Source organism: Pelmatolapia mariae, linkage group LG14, assembly GCF_036321145.2.
Source record: "Pelmatolapia mariae isolate MD_Pm_ZW linkage group LG14, Pm_UMD_F_2, whole genome shotgun sequence".
Classification (NCBI taxonomy): Eukaryota; Metazoa; Chordata; class Actinopteri; order Cichliformes; family Cichlidae; genus Pelmatolapia; species Pelmatolapia mariae.
In genome coordinates, this window is record NC_086239.1 from 34,717,201 (window position 1) to 34,734,192 (window position 16,992).

At 42.2% G+C, this 16,992-nt stretch overlaps 1 protein-coding gene across 2 annotated transcripts in view; it reads left to right on the forward strand.

Moving 5' to 3' along the window:
• nova2 (NOVA alternative splicing regulator 2) overlaps positions 1-16,992 on the forward strand; it is an 85,553-nt gene that overhangs the window by 22,843 nt on the left and 45,718 nt on the right. The window lies entirely within an intron of this gene.

The window sequence follows — 16,992 nt, forward strand, 5'->3', positions numbered from 1 at the left end:
TCTTGAATTCTACTGGTTGGTTAAGCATTACAAGTGTGTGCTGTCATGCTTGAGAAGCGATTGATTAATGATACAGAAATGGAGGCATGTAAACCAGAAAATGAAACATGGATGAATGGATGGATGGATCTATTTACTCATCCATTTAGAAATGAAGTGTGTCTGACAGAATAGCTGGGCAGCTGGATAGTGTAGTAGTAAGGCTACACACCTTTGGAGTGGGAGTTGCAGGTTTGGTTCCCTCCCGGTATCCAGTAAGGGCCATCCTAAAACCTAGCCCTGGAATGGCGTGGCTACGCATGCAGCTCAGACACACGCGTTTCACTATACTGTGTTTGTAACAAATAAAATTTGTATTTATTTAGATGCATCAGTAGAAAGTGTTGTGAACCATTAAGAAACCATTTTATTATCTTTAATGTTTTCATGATGTTTAAACACATACACGATATTTAAAGCTGAGTCTTTTTGCTTTGTGGCATCTGAGTGAGCCATTGAAACTGACAGTTAAGAAGAGTCTCGATGTTGTGAAATAGATTATTCATAAAAAAATGTCATTCTCCCTTTGCTCATGTGTTAACGGCTCTTGTCTGTGTTTTTAAGTCCTCAGGGACAGTGGGGCCTTGACCGGGTTTATTTGCATCCCCCATCAACAACACACATACATGCACACGCACAAACGCACGCAAACGCGCACACAACCCACCAGAGATCAGGATTACAGGATCAGGGGTGAAATTGTATTTGTCTAAACTCTTAATGCTGCCCTGACGTGACATGTGGCCCGAGCAGTTAGGAGGAGGGGGAGGACGCTGCGATCTGTGTGCGCATGTGTGCGTGTCTATATGTTTGTGTGTCTGCCCGCTGTGAGGTGTTGTTTTGAGCTGTTGAAATCATAAAGTGGATTGCAGCATTCATGTTCTCCATACTAAATACTTGAACTGGGACACAAAATTACAGAAAACAAACCTTTTTATTTGTAGCTTGCTGTGTTTCTAGCTTTGGGACACCCTTGTATTACACAGAAGTAATAAGAAGAATGTACGAGATGAATAAGAGTTATGCTACTAGAACTTTGGCTACGTTTTCGGGGAAAATGTTGGCTCAGTTAAACACAGAAAAATCCAGGGCGTCCCATCTAATGCTCTAAATTACTCAGCCAAGGCCACAAACGTTCTATAACCCCAAACAAGTCGTCAGAGCAGCCAAAACCCAATCATAAAACATTACTTGTGCTTTATTTGGTGAAAAACATTAAATGACATTAAGTGACAGTGAGAGGTTTACAAGTTGCACATTTTCAACATACATTTAGCTGATGATGACGAATATTCAGTGAAATATAACATGCATGTGTCTTTCTGTGGTTTCACTCCTTTGCTGCCTCCGCTTTGCATAACCTCAGAGCACGTGGAAAAACAGTGCTGGGTCAAAATTTAAGTGCTTTCATATGTGTCCATTTGAGCTTTGAGTACCCAGTGGCAGGTTCGCAGGTATCAGAATGGATGAAATATATTTTTATGACCCAAATTTATTACGACAATGTATATTTTTCTGTCTAAAATAATATTAACAGTCAGGGATCCTGGAAGAAGTAAAATTACAACTAATGATAAAATGACCGTACAGTCACGTGTTTGCACTGAAGCAAGGCATTAGCAGTGACACTAAACACTCCCAGCAACCTCCCAGTGTTGTGGTTGCACCTGTGGAGTTTCTGATGTAATCTCTAACCGAAAGCCAATCACAGCATGAAGTTTCTCATCAGACTTGTCGGGCGCACAATATGTTGCATTCGAGTACTTTTCAGAGCTCCACTGTAATATTCCTGTTGGTTTCAATGGGAAGTGGTATTTAAACTGTCTGCTGCAAAGAAAATAACCATTTAAGAAAGAATATGAAGTAAACGTTTGTACAAAGAAGTCACCAGATGCACAACTTTCCGTGTTTTTAGTGGTGTGTGTTTTTAGTGGTGTGTGTTTTGCGCGGCGGTTTTGACCAGGACTCTCTTTAATTTAGAGAAAAGAAAGTTTTCAAATCAACAAAGCTTAAAATAAAAATATAAATTCCCAAACAAAAATTTCATGTTCTAAGCTTTCATTGGTTTTTCATTCTTGAAAACGCTGATTAACAACAGAAGAAAACAAATAAAAGCTTAAATGAAGCTGTGGAGCCTTGTTTTTTACTTTGAAATAAATGAAAAGGTTTTTGACTGTGGCTTTCAGTGTGATGCATTATGGAAATAACAGTCATCTACGCCGTGAATAGTTGTCCTTGTAAAGCTTAATTTCACATCATCCTGTGCTCTGTCCAGCCCAGCTGCATTAACGCTCCTTTTTTTCCCCGCCGCTTTAAGCTCCACTGTGGTCTCCAAGTATTTATTTGGTTTGAAATTCAGCTCTCATTCTTGTTGTGTTGGTGTGTGCGTTTAGGAGTGTTTGAATGTGTGTATCAGTTCAGTGTTTCAGGGGTCTGCAAACAAGCCACCGTTGTTTGACATCGGCACACGAGACTCCTGAAAGCTCTGCCAGCTCGAACAGATGCAAGGTGCAGGAGTCTCCGAGATTTATGCACACGCGCAGATGCACACGCATGAATTCACATGCACTAATACACAATGCATGCACTTGGCATGCTGTAAAAAAAAAAAGCATACATGAGTAGATAAATCCTAAGAACATTTGCACCCTTGTACACAGGATGTGCATGAAAAATCGAGAAAAATATTTATAGCCATGCACACACTCCCAGATATACACACAGACATGCCTTCTAATCTCCTGGGAGAAAGCCAACAAGAACGGGATAGAAAGAGGGGAGGAAGGGAGACAAGAAAAAGAAAGAAAGAGAGGGTTGTATGAGCCTTGGTCAGAAGGGGAGGAGAGGAGGACATGTGTGGATGTGTGCACGCGCACACACCCTTCCTCTGCTCTGAAGGGGGCATCTGTATGCAAATGAGACACGGTTCTTCCTGGGTGACAAATCAAAAGGCCCACCTGCTGCAAGGGCCCGTCTGTGTGTGTGTGTGTGTGTGTGTGTGTGTGTGTGTGTGTGTGTGTGTGTGTGTGTGTGTGTGTGTGTTGGGAATAACGCAGCCTGTCTAATGAACAGAGTTGAGAGTTACTGCTGTGTCTTGGCCAAAGCATCTCATTCCTCTCTTCTCACTCTTCAGAAGACATTAGCAGCTCTCCTCCCCCCCACATATGCACACTCATATAGTACGTCCCACATGGAAAACCTGTTAGGGGTCACTGGGGAACTGAAAGAGCCACACAGACAAGTTTAAACCTGTCATTGCGGCTTTCTTGTGCCACCTAAATTTTAACATTTGTTATATTTTCAAAATAAAAGCTATTCCTGGGTGTATCCATGTGCAGCAACTGTAAAAGAAAATAATAACAGCACAGTTAAAGTAATGTTAAGAATTCTGCCCAGGTCCCTAGGAGTAAAAGCTGCAGAACAACATTTGATCCAGAAACGAGAAAACTGCAGACACAAACAAATGTGAGTTTCTTTCCCAAATGAAATCATCAATTTGAACTAAAATAAATCACCTCTGGCTCTTTTTTTTATCGCAAAGCCATAACATTGTTTGGCAGCCTGTGCACTACAGAGAGCACTGGGAGACATCTCAAGCAGGGCCGTGCAGATTAGAACTGCTGAAAGATGCAGTTAAGATAAAAACTTTAAAACTAAATTAGATTTTCACAGTAAATGGGTACATTTTTTTTTTAAATAAACGCCATACTTGCCCTTTGGGGTAAATTCACAATTTGTGGCACCAAAGCTAATGTGACAAGAGAAGACGCAGCACTGAGACTCAAAAGAAAAACACAACACTGGGCTAAAAATAGAAAACCTCACGAGCAGCACAGACAATAAAAATCAACCTAACAGGAAGTAAACAAGCGGGAGTTCAATGAGAACTTAAAGGTGGGTCAAATTAGGGGAAGCACTGAAGCACATGTAGCTTTCTTCAAGTATATTTTCTTAAGAACATTCAGATTAGAAAACTGTTCTCAAACACATGACCTTATCTTACTCTGCTCTCCTTTCCTCAGCCTACATTCCTACACCCTCTGTCCTCCAGCTCCTTCTCTCCCTCTATTCTCCCTTTTGATTCATGCATCCTTCGATCCAGCTTTATCTCACCCATCAGTTATTTCTCCCTTCCCCTCTATCTCGCTTTCTTTGCTTCCTCTCCCTCCTTCCTCTTCCCTTCCTTCCCTCTGTCCCTCCCTTCATCCCATCTGGAGAATAATGCAGCAGCAGCACTTAAGCCGACGACCAATTAGCGAGGAGTAGCAGTACCGGAGGACAAGACAGGCCACCATTCATCCTCGCACACACGCCTGCACACACACACACAGAGCTCTATGCGACACACCATTCACTATGATGGCACAACAGATTTATTACATACCCATACAGTACAAGGCAGTGCCGCTTCCAAATATAGCTCCTCTCAGTCTTGCTCGCTCTTTTTATTTGTTACCCTCTCTCTCTTTCTATTTCCTGAGTTAACTGAAAACGGAAGGACACAACACTGTTTAATATTTAACTGTGCATCTGCACAAGTGCAATCAGCAAGAGAGCGATTAAAAACAGCTCTTTCCATTTACATATGTATTAGTAAGACTTTATCCTTCTACTAGACCTTTAAATCTATACAAGGACTCAAAAATGACTTTCATGAAGCAAGGGTGAAATTTATTTCACACAGATGATGCAGCAGCATTCAACATTTTTAAAAAAAGTGGATTATATGCTGTAGATTCTGTAGGAAAGAGACAAGACTTTTGATACCAGAGCTGGAACAGTCTTAGAGCAGGAACTTTTTCCTGCGTTAGTTAACAGTTACTGGCAGATAGGAATGGGAATCTTGGTCCCCGTCTTCTACATCAGTGGTTATGTTGGCAGACTGTACGATGGGTTACCGAGCCCATTAATAATTGTTTAGTTACATATCAGCGTTGTGGATGCAGGAGGAACTTTCATTGCTGCTGCTAAGTGCTGTCAGTCCTTAGATAAAACTTGTTCATCAGCAGCATCCGTTGGTGGATCGGTTTGTCCAGAGAACAAACAAAGCTGCGGCCGCTTTACATAAAATATTCATTCACAACACCTGTTTCATAATTAGAATCGACCCGCTTCGTTCCTTCTCCTCTGCTCTGCACTGAGCTATTGACCGGTCAGACGCAGAGACAAAGCTATGAAGACAAACTTAAAGGTTGAAATGAGTTAGTATTGATGCATCCAAAGCATCCTTGTGTCCTTTTGCGGTGTTAGTGCTGTAGTTGAGTTTTACAGCCTTCAGTTTGAGCGTCTCGCAGAGTGTTACAGCAGGATGAAGTCACGATGTGAACATTAACCAGGGTTTTTTTTTAATGATTTTTGGAGCATCATATTCTGCAACATTTGTGTGTCTTGCAGAACTGGCCTGAGCTGGAAGGTTAAAAAATGAGAACATGATCTGGAACAGTTAACCAATAAATAACCTTTTTCAAGCGAGCCAAACCTTTCGTCAAGGCTTGTTTTAAAAAAATTCAGTAATATTGATAATATATTTTTTGCATGCACATGAAACTAACTTTAAACAAATTTGATTTGATTTTTCTACAGAGAACTGAGTCTTATTAATGCAGTTCTTTCCGAGCTAAAGGGAACTGGAACCACATTTGTTTTACGATTCGACTGCCAAAGTCGCTGACCTCAGTGTATGACAAACTACCAAAGCATCCAGTAAACGTGTCCGTTCTGAGCTCATTTGTCTTTTCAGAAAGAAACATGAACCTATTTAATCAGAACAGATACAGAAACGCTTCAAAAATTTTGATTTATACCAGAGAAATGCGACTTCGAGAGTGTAAACACACTTCCACTTCGAGAGTGAAGTGGACCTTTTTTCTGTTTGTGTGTGTTTGTTGACTGCGTATCTGTTTGCATGGTACCCCTCCCACAGCAGAACACATTCCTGCTGTGGTGACTTCATTACCACGTATAACCCACTTCAATGAGCCTGATCTAAACCGAATCTGATTGTTAATGAGACGCCCCGAAGGACGGGGACCACATGTTTAGATTTGACTCACGTTCACACAACTGCAGAGGAGACGACCGAGCCGATTAGTTTCTCATTAGGCGCTGAGACAACACTGCAGCGACATTATGTCACATGTAAAAATGAATAGACCCTGATCCCCAGCTGATTATACGCTACGGCCACAAGTATGTTGACACTCCAGAATATTCTGTCAGAGTGAGAATGGAAAGCATAACAAATAATTGGATTTATGTCTAAATCTGGATTTATCTCAAACTTTTCTTCAGTCACTGTCAATCCATCGAACTCTGTGGCCCTTCTTGCTCATTTTCTCTGGGTCCTTTGCCCCCTGCAGTCTGTCTCTGCCACTGTCTGTCTCCTCTGTCTGTCCTCTGCCTCAGCGTGCCACCATTTTAGAGCGCCGTCTTTAATCCCACAGTAAGATTGTGGTTTTCAGTATTTAATATCCCTCTCGAACATGCACACACACACACAAAACCAGCGCACATCTGTCGCAAAAGGCCACATGAGCTAACACAACACCTGACACAGACACACACTGACACACACGGTGCATCCAGCCTTTATCAACATTACTGATTTCAGCACTCAAAGCCTCTTATGCAGCTCTAAGCTCTCAGACTGAGAGATGGAAAACTGCAATATTACAAATCACACACACAAACACACACGCACATGACTGATTTTCCTGTTTGTCGGCTATTTCCCTTCTTAATTAAGCGACTTATTCATTAGAAATGTCTTCTGCTTATCAGTTATAACGAGATGATTTCCACCAAATTAGATTCCTACTTTGGTTCCATCAGAATTTGTCAAATTACTGAGGAAAATTGACGCCAGTTAAAGTGTCTGCAGGCTGTCTGAGCTCGAGCTTCGCAGCCAATCAGCCCTAAATTTAAACCTGTCTGTGTTCTGTCTTCATTCAGAAATAACAGCAGCTTTTTACTTTCTGGACTTACATCCGAGACCTAGCGACTGCAGACAAAAACTACCCATTTGGGAGAAAAGAACTGGCACTTTTACATCATAATCACACCAGTTATTGGAGATAATCTCACCATTAGCTAAATGAGTTATTGCTACAGGCTGCTTGTATTTTTTTTAGTATTCTGTTTAATTTAATTATGGTTTCGTTTGAAGAGCTCCCTGATGCCACATGCTGAAAGTTTTCACTTCTTTTCAAAAAAAGTACAAAGTAGAAAAGTAGCAAGTGCTTAATATCAAAAAATATGAGTCCTGCAGAATGCATATTGTATTAATCTGTAAATGCCAATAAATATATATGAATAAATACGTATTTGCAGTGGATTTGTTGGTGCAGAACATGACAAAGCAATAAAAATAATTAAGAATCCCGCTCAGTTGTAGCTGAGGATAGTGATAAAGAATTGAATGAAGAAAAAACGCTGACGGCACCATTTTTTTTTTCATGTTTGTTTGTGCGTGACGTCAGTCAGCTGGCACACAGGCTGAGTAACGCTTCTGTACCAGTCAGTGCCGTGCAGGGAGATGCACACGCGATCATATCGGAGAACTCACAGAAAGTTTGACTTCTATAAGTGGCAGAGATATTTAAGTTTAGTGTAGGTACTAGCTCTTTATTTAGGCATGTTTGAAGGTAAAAAACAAGATAATCATCTGCTTTAAATGCAGTGACTGAACCATCAGCTTACTATAATGTTTGTCTTATTATCTTTTACAGTTACAGTCTGTTTCTTTTTTTGCACGTCATGCAACTTAATTTAATTTTTTACTTTTATGAATGAGAAATGATTTGTAGAGTCAATTTTGACCTTGCTGCATGTCACTAAAACCTTTAAGTAACTATTTATGTGTATTTTTTGATTATCTGCTACATTTTAGAAATATGAATGAATTTCGATGAATTCCTTTTCTCTACTATACTTCAGAGTAGAGACGCTGCGCAGTTGAAAAGGTCAAATTAAAAGTGGTGGGAGCTTGTTGCTCTCCTCTAAAGTGCCTTTCTGAGTGTGTTTCTGTGTTCGGAGGCTCCGCTGGGAGCTGAACCCTGAACTCTGGCAGAATGAACATGAAGTCATGCAGAATGAGACCCGTCAAACCTGAGCGGCGCTAATACCTCACTGACACACAGCTCTGTCAACCACATCAAGCCAGCGGCCACATTTTCGCCTCCATATGTCGCTTGTTTCGTATGTTATGTCCAACGCGGCTTGGTGATTAACCAGAAAGGAAGGAAGCATTAATAATAATTTTTCAAGGTGAAGGTCTCTCTTCCCGTTTTTTGTCTGACTTTGACTTTCCGGGAGTAAATCTAATTTCATGGCTAGGATACCTGAAATGTTTACATGTGACCCAGTGACACACAGATGAGACAGGACAGGTGTACTGTAGCATGTAGGGTGATTGTCACATGGAGTACAGTTACCCTGAATCATACTGACAGCCCTCCTCCTTCACCCAATGACTCTGCACCTCTGCAGCTCTGCAGTCACATCAGTCAGTACACTGCTGCCTGCAGACAGGCATGGTTAATCAATCTGCGCACCACATCTGCCACATATAGGGCTGAGGCAGGGCGTTGGGGTAAACTCACCTGCAGTGGACCTGTTTTGTTCTCAGATTTGTTTTCCTTCCCGACCATTTGTTTTCCCTTTCCTTTTCTATCTTTTCTGTGTTTCTGTCTCCGCCTGTGATAGCCCGCAGGATTCAAAGCAGCGTGACTGATCAGTAGAAATGAAGAAGCTGCTGATCGATATTGGTTTTTCCTCACCTCGGCGCTTTTTCCGTCTCTCCATTTGCTGTCTTTGTGTTTAGACTTTTAATAAGGGAGTGTTGAGGGTCCCAGCGAGGCCAACTGTAAATAGAACAGCAGGAATATGGCCGGCTTTACCCGCAGATCAATGCTGCAGTGGGAGTGCATGTGTGTGCATGTGTATGTGCAAGATTCTCAGCTCTCAACACTGTCTGTAAGTGTGGAGACTGCTCTTCAACCGGTGCGTGCGTGACGAGGAGTGAGAGAACGTGCGTCCTTGGGAAGCGATGGGATAATGCATTCTGTCAGTGAAATATGACTGTCGTAAACCCCCTCAAACACTTTCAATGCCTCACTTCACTGCACAGTGGACACACACTCACAAGCACACACCCGCCTTTGGGATAATCACCATTGATCACCACTGCAGATCTGTGTGTGTGTGTGTGTGTGTGTGTGTGTGTGTGTGTGTGTGTGTGTGTGTTTACTTGCTGAGACGATCACGGACATAAAAAACCTGAATCTCATTTCATTTATCTTTACACGGTCAGTGCAGAGACATGCCATGAGTATCAGCTAACCAAAATTCTCTTAAAGGGTTTGCAAAGTTACCTTCTCAGCCATGATAACTTTTAAACGTTTAATCCATAGTTAGATGTAACAGTTTTGTAGCTCCATTTTATTTGGAATAAAGAGATGAAATTCATGAGAAGCAGAGGTTGGGCTGAGATGGTTATTGACAAGTTTCCACCTGCAGGAAATCAGATTTAAGCATCTGAAAAGCTAAAGATATTTGGCGTGCTGGCACGTGCTACAAAAGCTTCTTCAGGCAAACAGAGCACTATTAGAAAAAAAGTTGCACTTTGTCCTGCTACTAAATAGTTAATTTTTCTTCCAAATGATAGTCTAAAATGTTTTTATTGTATTTTCCTTCTAACTGTATTAAACCCAGCAAATTTATTGGCTCTATTTCTTCATCTCGCTCCATAAATCATAGTCCACCCCCCACCCCCACCCTCCTCTGTTTGAGAGCCATTGTGATGAATGGGATTCACTTGGATTCACATTTATAAGCCTTGTACTTTAATATTAGATACACAGAGACGGGCTCTGGGCTACCTTCAGGGCACATGCTCGCAACCAAACAGTAACAATCATTTATTTTCTTCAAGACAATCCTGAATAAAATGGGGAACTAATTTTATTTTGTCCTCATGTGACAAAAAAAGCACACACTTCACTGGACTAAAGGGTTTGTTTGTTTGTTTTCATATTTGGCAGCTGTTCACGGCCTCACTTACAATAAATGAAGAATTCCCAAATCACCAGTTTTGCAAGCAAAACAATATCAGTTTTTCTGATATTATTATTATAACGTTTGTTTGATTTGTGTTGTTCAGAATTGTTGGCATGCAGGCATCAAAGTCAGGTCTGAAACAAATGCCTGAAACATCAGGGATTGCATTCTGGAGACAACTTGATGTGATATGATGATGATCTGATGTGGAGCAGTTTGGAGTGTGAAATGACTTTTTTTGCTTATGAAATGGAGAGGAGGAGGAGGAGGAGGAGGAGGAGGAATGGGATGTGAAGATATCCTGTGCAGGGCTGAAGTGAGACTTGAGCATTGTGCGCATGTGCACGAGTTAAAGTGATTCCACCTGCCACTCACGGCATCATGGCGCCCTGCAGCCGCTCAAACTGCAGCGTCATTGTTTAAGGCTCTTCCTGCTTCTGTCGTGCCCAGCTGAGGTGCGTCTCTCCGGGTGAGGGAGCCACCGCCGCTCTGAGGCTCCACTGAGGCCCGCGACCTGACAGGAAACGCAGCTCGGAGACAGCAGGACTTCTGGTCGAAGCTGTTAAATTCATTTTACAGTGATGCACTTGATCCGCATCCAGGTCTGTTTAAGATGTGGAAAAGTCATTTCCAGGGAGAAAGCAGCTCCTGACAGCTAGTTCAAAGAGATTTTTCCACACATATTGTTTCAGCAGGTCAATCTTAATCTGGTTTAGCAGGGACTTTTACCAGTAAAATTGCAGTTACTTACAGTTGTTTAATAATCAGAATAACTATAATCTGATTACAGCTAAATATTTAGGTCCTAAAAAGTTTCTTACAGGGATTTCCTTGTTGTTGTAGATTATCACTGCTATTTTATTTGATTATAGACAGACTATAGTTTAAATGAAAACAATAAATATTTGTGAAAAATGTAAGTTCAGCCTGTTTATAAATATCTTCATCCTTAGTTTAACATGAGCAGCTTTTTCTAGCTTATCTTTAATGACTAATTCTTATTTCCCTTTGTTTCTCTAACGACCGCAGTTTCCCACAACAATCATTAATGATTGATGTGATCCGATCTAATGATCAGACTAAATGAACGCGCCTTCAATAAGAAATGTGCATCTGTTTGGGAAAGATTGTGAAGCACTACTTCTTATGTAGTTTTTTTATTATTCCTTTCCTTCCCTTGTGTGTCTGCACTGGTCCAGCTGTGTCAGTGTGTGCAACACACTGTAGAGCCCAGTCAGCGCACAAAGAGAAAGGGGCTGTGAGAGGGGGTGTGGAAGCAAAAGAGAGAGTGAAATTAAAAAAGAGAAAGGAGAGGGCAGTAGCAGAAGGAGGAGGAACAGTTCAGTGTGCAGAGGTTTGTATGAGCTCTGAGGGTTTCCAACTGTCGCAGACAATAGTTGGAGGCAAGGCGCTCTGTATGACAATAGGCTCTTTGACCCCGGTCAAGCTCGCAGGGGGGGTGGACGACAGTGTGAGGAGGAGGAGGGAGGGTGTCCCCATCTGTCTCAGAGGAGAGAGTGTGTACATCTGTACTCTGCGCTGTGTGGGCAAAACTGTGTATGCTTGAGTAGCGCATTTACATATTTCTCTTCATGTCTTTGGGCACTTCTCTGCATTTCTGAGTTTCAGAAAGCGAATGCATCTACGTTATAGATAAAGAGTCAGCGTGAGTTTTGTCATGTTCCTCAAGTTTCTGTGCTCTTTTGTGCAAACCTTTTCTAAAAATATACTTTTCTGTTTCGAGATGCCTTTTGGTCAACAGATTTTTGAATTTATCCACAATGCATTGGCTACAAAATGCAATGATTCTTGTGAATCTGTGATGTGGTTTCTGGAGCTTGTGTAACCAGTGCAGAGCATTCGTCTTCAGGGTAAAATGATGAATACAGGAGCATTCCCAGAACTCTGTGGTGCAATGAGCAGGGAAAATATGAAAGAAGTTGATGTCTTGTCATAGTTAAAAAAAAAAAAGAGGAACTTGTATTCAGGGTGAGCCCATGCTGTTATAATTAACAGTAGTAAACTGTTTACGGACATTACTGTAGGAACACTAAAATGACAGTACGATGGAAACTAGTTGTATATTTTTCCAGTAAGAAACTGTTACTTTTTCTGTCAGTACTTTAGTGTCATTTACACATTTCTCTCATCATATTTGCAGCATAACTCCATAAATATGTTTTTAACTGTGATTAACAGTACAGTGTCATTACTATTTTACTGCATTATACCATGACGATTCATAATAAAATAGCACCTGCGCTTATATTTTCAGGCTACACGAGGGAAATTGTTTTCTTTTAACCGAAAGGAAGACAGGCAGATGTTGCTTAAGTGGTTTTAACGTGACCCCATAACAACCCTTCAAAATATTCCATGACCCTCTGGTGGGTTTGTGACCCAGACTTTGAAAAACAAAGCCTCCGGCTGAGTTTAAGTCAGCAGACTTCAACTGATGGATGTCTCTGTGTTTCTCTTTCCTGTCACCCAGCTTCTCATGTCTGTCAGTTCTTATGAAGAAACCCTTCTGTGTGAGGAGCTTGGCTCAGCAACATGACTTGGGCCTCTTCATAAAACATCTTTATCATGTGGGGAGACAGCACACACACAAACACGTTGCAGTTTCAGCTCGTTTGGCTGCAGAATATTGCCTCCTCTTTCACTCTCTCTATCCCCATAAATAGCAGACATAGCTAGATTTGTCTCTGTGTCACCATGGTGTTTCGCTGCTATGACCATAGCACCAGGCCTCGGTGTGTGTCTGTTTGATGCAGGTTTGCAGAGGTGCAGCACACCAGCTACCACACACACACACACACACACACACACACACGCACACTCCCACCCCCATTGGACAAAGCAGAGGATTGTGGGTCTGCACACCCGTTGCCTTGGTGATGAGAATCAAAGTGACAGCTCTCCTAGAGGAGGAGTACCCCCTCCTCCTCCTGCACCCCTCCTTCACGCGCTCCCTCTCTGCTCCTCCAGCAGGTGTAAGAGTGAGAGAGACAGAGAGATGTCTTTCTTCCCGTCTTGGTCGCCTTCCAGATCCTCTCGCCTTCTGTCCTTGAGAGTCGCTGAAATAAGCAGCGCTCGTCGGTAGGAAGTTCAGTCTGTAATTTGTGTGTCAGCTTTTAATAACATCATAAATTGTGTATGCGGCGGAACATTGAGTAAAGCTTTTCTGGACGAGCTGCTCACGGGGCCTCGTGAGATGTTTTTATTTAAGAGAACTACGAGACAATCCGGAGATCGTACGGTGAAAACTAAAAAAAGTCGCCAAAAAAGTCATTTTGATTCAGTAAGTGAAATATTTCAAAGGCCGTGCAGATCAAACACACGTTCACAAAACACGCAGCGACAAATTCTCTCTCTCCTGATTGGCTCTTCACAACAATGACACTTAGCGTTGGTGGTAGCCATAGCAACATCCCTCTAGTTGCACAAAGGGGTCAGATCTAAAAGGTCTAAATCTGCTAATGTCTCTGAGTACCTCTCGCATGCACTCTCACCAACACAGTGTGTGTGTGTGTGCGTGTCTGTGCATATATGTGTGTGTGTGTGTGTGCACTTAAAGGAGCAGGTTCCTTCACTATAGAGTGTTGTTTTGTGTGGGAGTGGCATTTTCTTTAAGGAGGAGGAAGGTGAGCGTGGCAAACAAAGAGCCTCATTGATGACAGAGAGAGTAAGAGAGTGAACCAGTTGTGAAATTGCTTTTTTTTTTCTTTACAGACCTACAATCTCTGGCAGAGGGACAAAGGTAGCCCTCTGGGACCCCTTAACCCCTCACACACACATACACACACACACACATGCACACATCTCTCCCTCACAAAAGAGCTGGTTCCACAGCTGCCTCGAGTCCCCCATCCCTCCCCACTTCCATTATTTTTAATCCCCCAGTGAAAGCTCCCCCAATTTCTTCCCCTTTCCCAACACCCGAGCCCCACCCCCTCGCTTTCACACGACACACATACACCCCCCATCACCACCGTCACCCTCTTCGCCCCGCACGACAGCCCCCGCACCCCTCTCTCCCAGTCTGAGGTCTCACAAAGTCGTCAGCTGTCATATCGTCTCTCTGACACGCTGGCTGGACTCTCACTTTAATTACAAACCCCTGAGCCTGATTATGGTGCGGGTACATGTGGCCTCTCCAGTAACCAGCGCGTACCAACCAGGGTTCAGTGGTGTGCACGTGACTGGTTGATGGGGTTGATGAACTTTGACCCAGCAGTGACGACAGGTTGATGATTACCCCGTCCACCATCTGATGGTCTTTTACATATTTTCTGTTTTGTTTTTTTGTTTCTGCCTTTTAATTCGCCATCTTTTTTGCCATCAATGTCAACTAATAAGCTGCTTCGAATGCAACCTTTGTTTCTTTCGACAGTTAATGAAAAAAAGATAAAACAATTACACAACAAACTGTACTTTGGCAAGCAGTTGCTTATTATTTTAACACAACTGATGACAAGAGCTGCATAAAACAGAATAATTTGACCTTTTTTCTGCACAATTGTTACCTTCAATCATCGTATTTATTCTCAGCCTCTGTGTTTCCCAGCAATTATCAAATCTTTCACGTGTGTCCTCTCATCAATAAACTTGAGCTGCGTTCTATAAAACTCCTACTTTCATCTGCCTCCAGCCTCTAGCCCTCTGTTGTTGTCTACGTGGTGTTGTAAATCATACAACCGTGTTCCATATGGTTGTCATTAATAAAGATGAGGTCACACTTCCAGTCAGACCTCACCCTCCACGCTCACACGCACACTGAAGCTCAAACAACATTTCGTTACACTCGCGCGCACGGTCATGGGTGCGCAGCCACTCACAGCCACATTGATACTCTGCAGAGAGGGTGGCCTATAGAAAGCTGGAGAGAGGGAGCTAATTAGTGTTTTAGCTGATTGCTAATTGCCACTTTCTTCCGCCTACTTACGAACAACGCGGTGAAAGAGAAGAAGAGAGGAAGCAGAGGGATGTTTTTTTTTACTTCTGCTACTATCCGAAACTTGTTCATTTACTTCTAATTGCTCGTGTCCATCGTATCTTCATCGAGTACACCCTCGTTTCTCTCCTCTTCTTTTAAGTTGAAACTTTTAGCTGAAACAAGGTTCCAGAATTATTCACCTCATTAATTCCCATAAAAGTTTATGGTTAACTGTAACTCTGTCCAACAGGGATGGCTCAGTAGCACTTTTTCCATGTCTGATACTGATACTGATACCACAACTGTGTGTCTGCCGATACCAGTTCCAGTCTTATTCCATCTTTTTCTTCCAACAATCAACTAAGATGCTAATAATACATTAGCTTGACACACGTCAGGTCTCCAGATGTCATTTGTCATACTAACCACTCATGACACATCTGTCTTTACAGCATGTGGCACTAAGTTTGGTATGCATTCACATAATAGATTTGGCTTATGGATCATGGGTAATGGTTAGTTTATTTAAGAGAAGGGTGACATTTTTACAGAAGATCTCTCTTAAGCCTTCTACATGAATAAGCACCAGTACAGACCAGTGGAGATTTGAACCAGTGTTCATGTAATCACATATTACATGTGTTACATATCTGCATCAGCCTAAAACCTTGTAGTTTGCCCTACATGAGACAAAATTCCTCTTACCAACATAATAAAACCTTATTCCCAACTGTTCTCAATAAGTGTTTTGGACAGACATCGTGAAAAGGTGACAGCGCTTATTATTCTCTATTTCTCCTCATTAAACCAGAAGAAACTGAAATTGAAAGGAGCTTAAATTAGTAGGAGCTTTCAGTGGCTGGAGTCCATTGTGTTTTTGCCAATCAACACTATTCTTGGTGATATGAGATGACATGGGATAGAAGTCAAGAAACAATTTTTCTTGGCCAGCACCCTCACTGATGGTCCACACTTTGGCTCCGTTTCTTCTGCTCACTCAAAGGAAGCAACCTGACTTCTGCTCAGACGTTGATCAAATTTCTCAAAGCGTAAAAGCTGGGTTAGAGTTACAGTACGAGCCCTCCTCCCGAGCCAGATAGTTTTATTTGTTTTTCCAATGTGGATTTATGTCATGTTGGAAGGGGAGCGTGCATTTGAGTGCAAAATCTCGGGCAGTTTGAGTAGCAGTGCATGCAGATACGAGCTGGAGCAGAGAGTTCAAGTATAGTTGAGGATGTTTTAGTGTGTGAGACTTTTGCACAGTTTTCACTTTCTCAGGCTACGTGTCCACAGTGTAGAGCCAAGTCCCAGCTCGCACATTCACAAACACTCATGCACGGGCATACATGATGTCAGACGCACAAAGACATACTCAGAAGCATGCACACATGCTCTCACACACTAAAGTCCCAGCTGTAACAAATGGGGACCAGATTGTGTATGACGATGATGATGTAAAAGACCAGGCATGCTGGTCTCCATGGTTGACGAGCTTTGTTGAGTAAATGTTCAGTGTGCGTGCGTGCGTGTGTGTGTGTGGGGTCAAACCCTGGTCCACGTGCCATGAGCTATTAAACGGCTCTCGTCGTTTCCCTGTAGGATTCATCATGTGGTGCTGCAGTCAATCAGAAACATGCATGTGTGGGTTGACAGAATAGGTTTTCTTCACTGTACCTATTTCTTCATTTCGTGTTTGCTAACGCTTGTTTACGTTTCACGAAGATGATTATGTAATGAAGCTCGTTTGATTTGTGTTTTTCACTTCTGATCGGAGGAACAAAAAACTTTCCTCTGCTCTTTTCATGATGGACTCGAGCAGCAGCCTCCAGGGCTGAGAAATGAAGCCAATACCTGAGTGCCAAAAACTGCAGTTCCTCAAATGGCCACTTGAGGCAGCCTTAAGTAAAACTCATAGGCCTTTACACAAAAATAAAAAATTTTACAACCTTGTTAAAAAACAG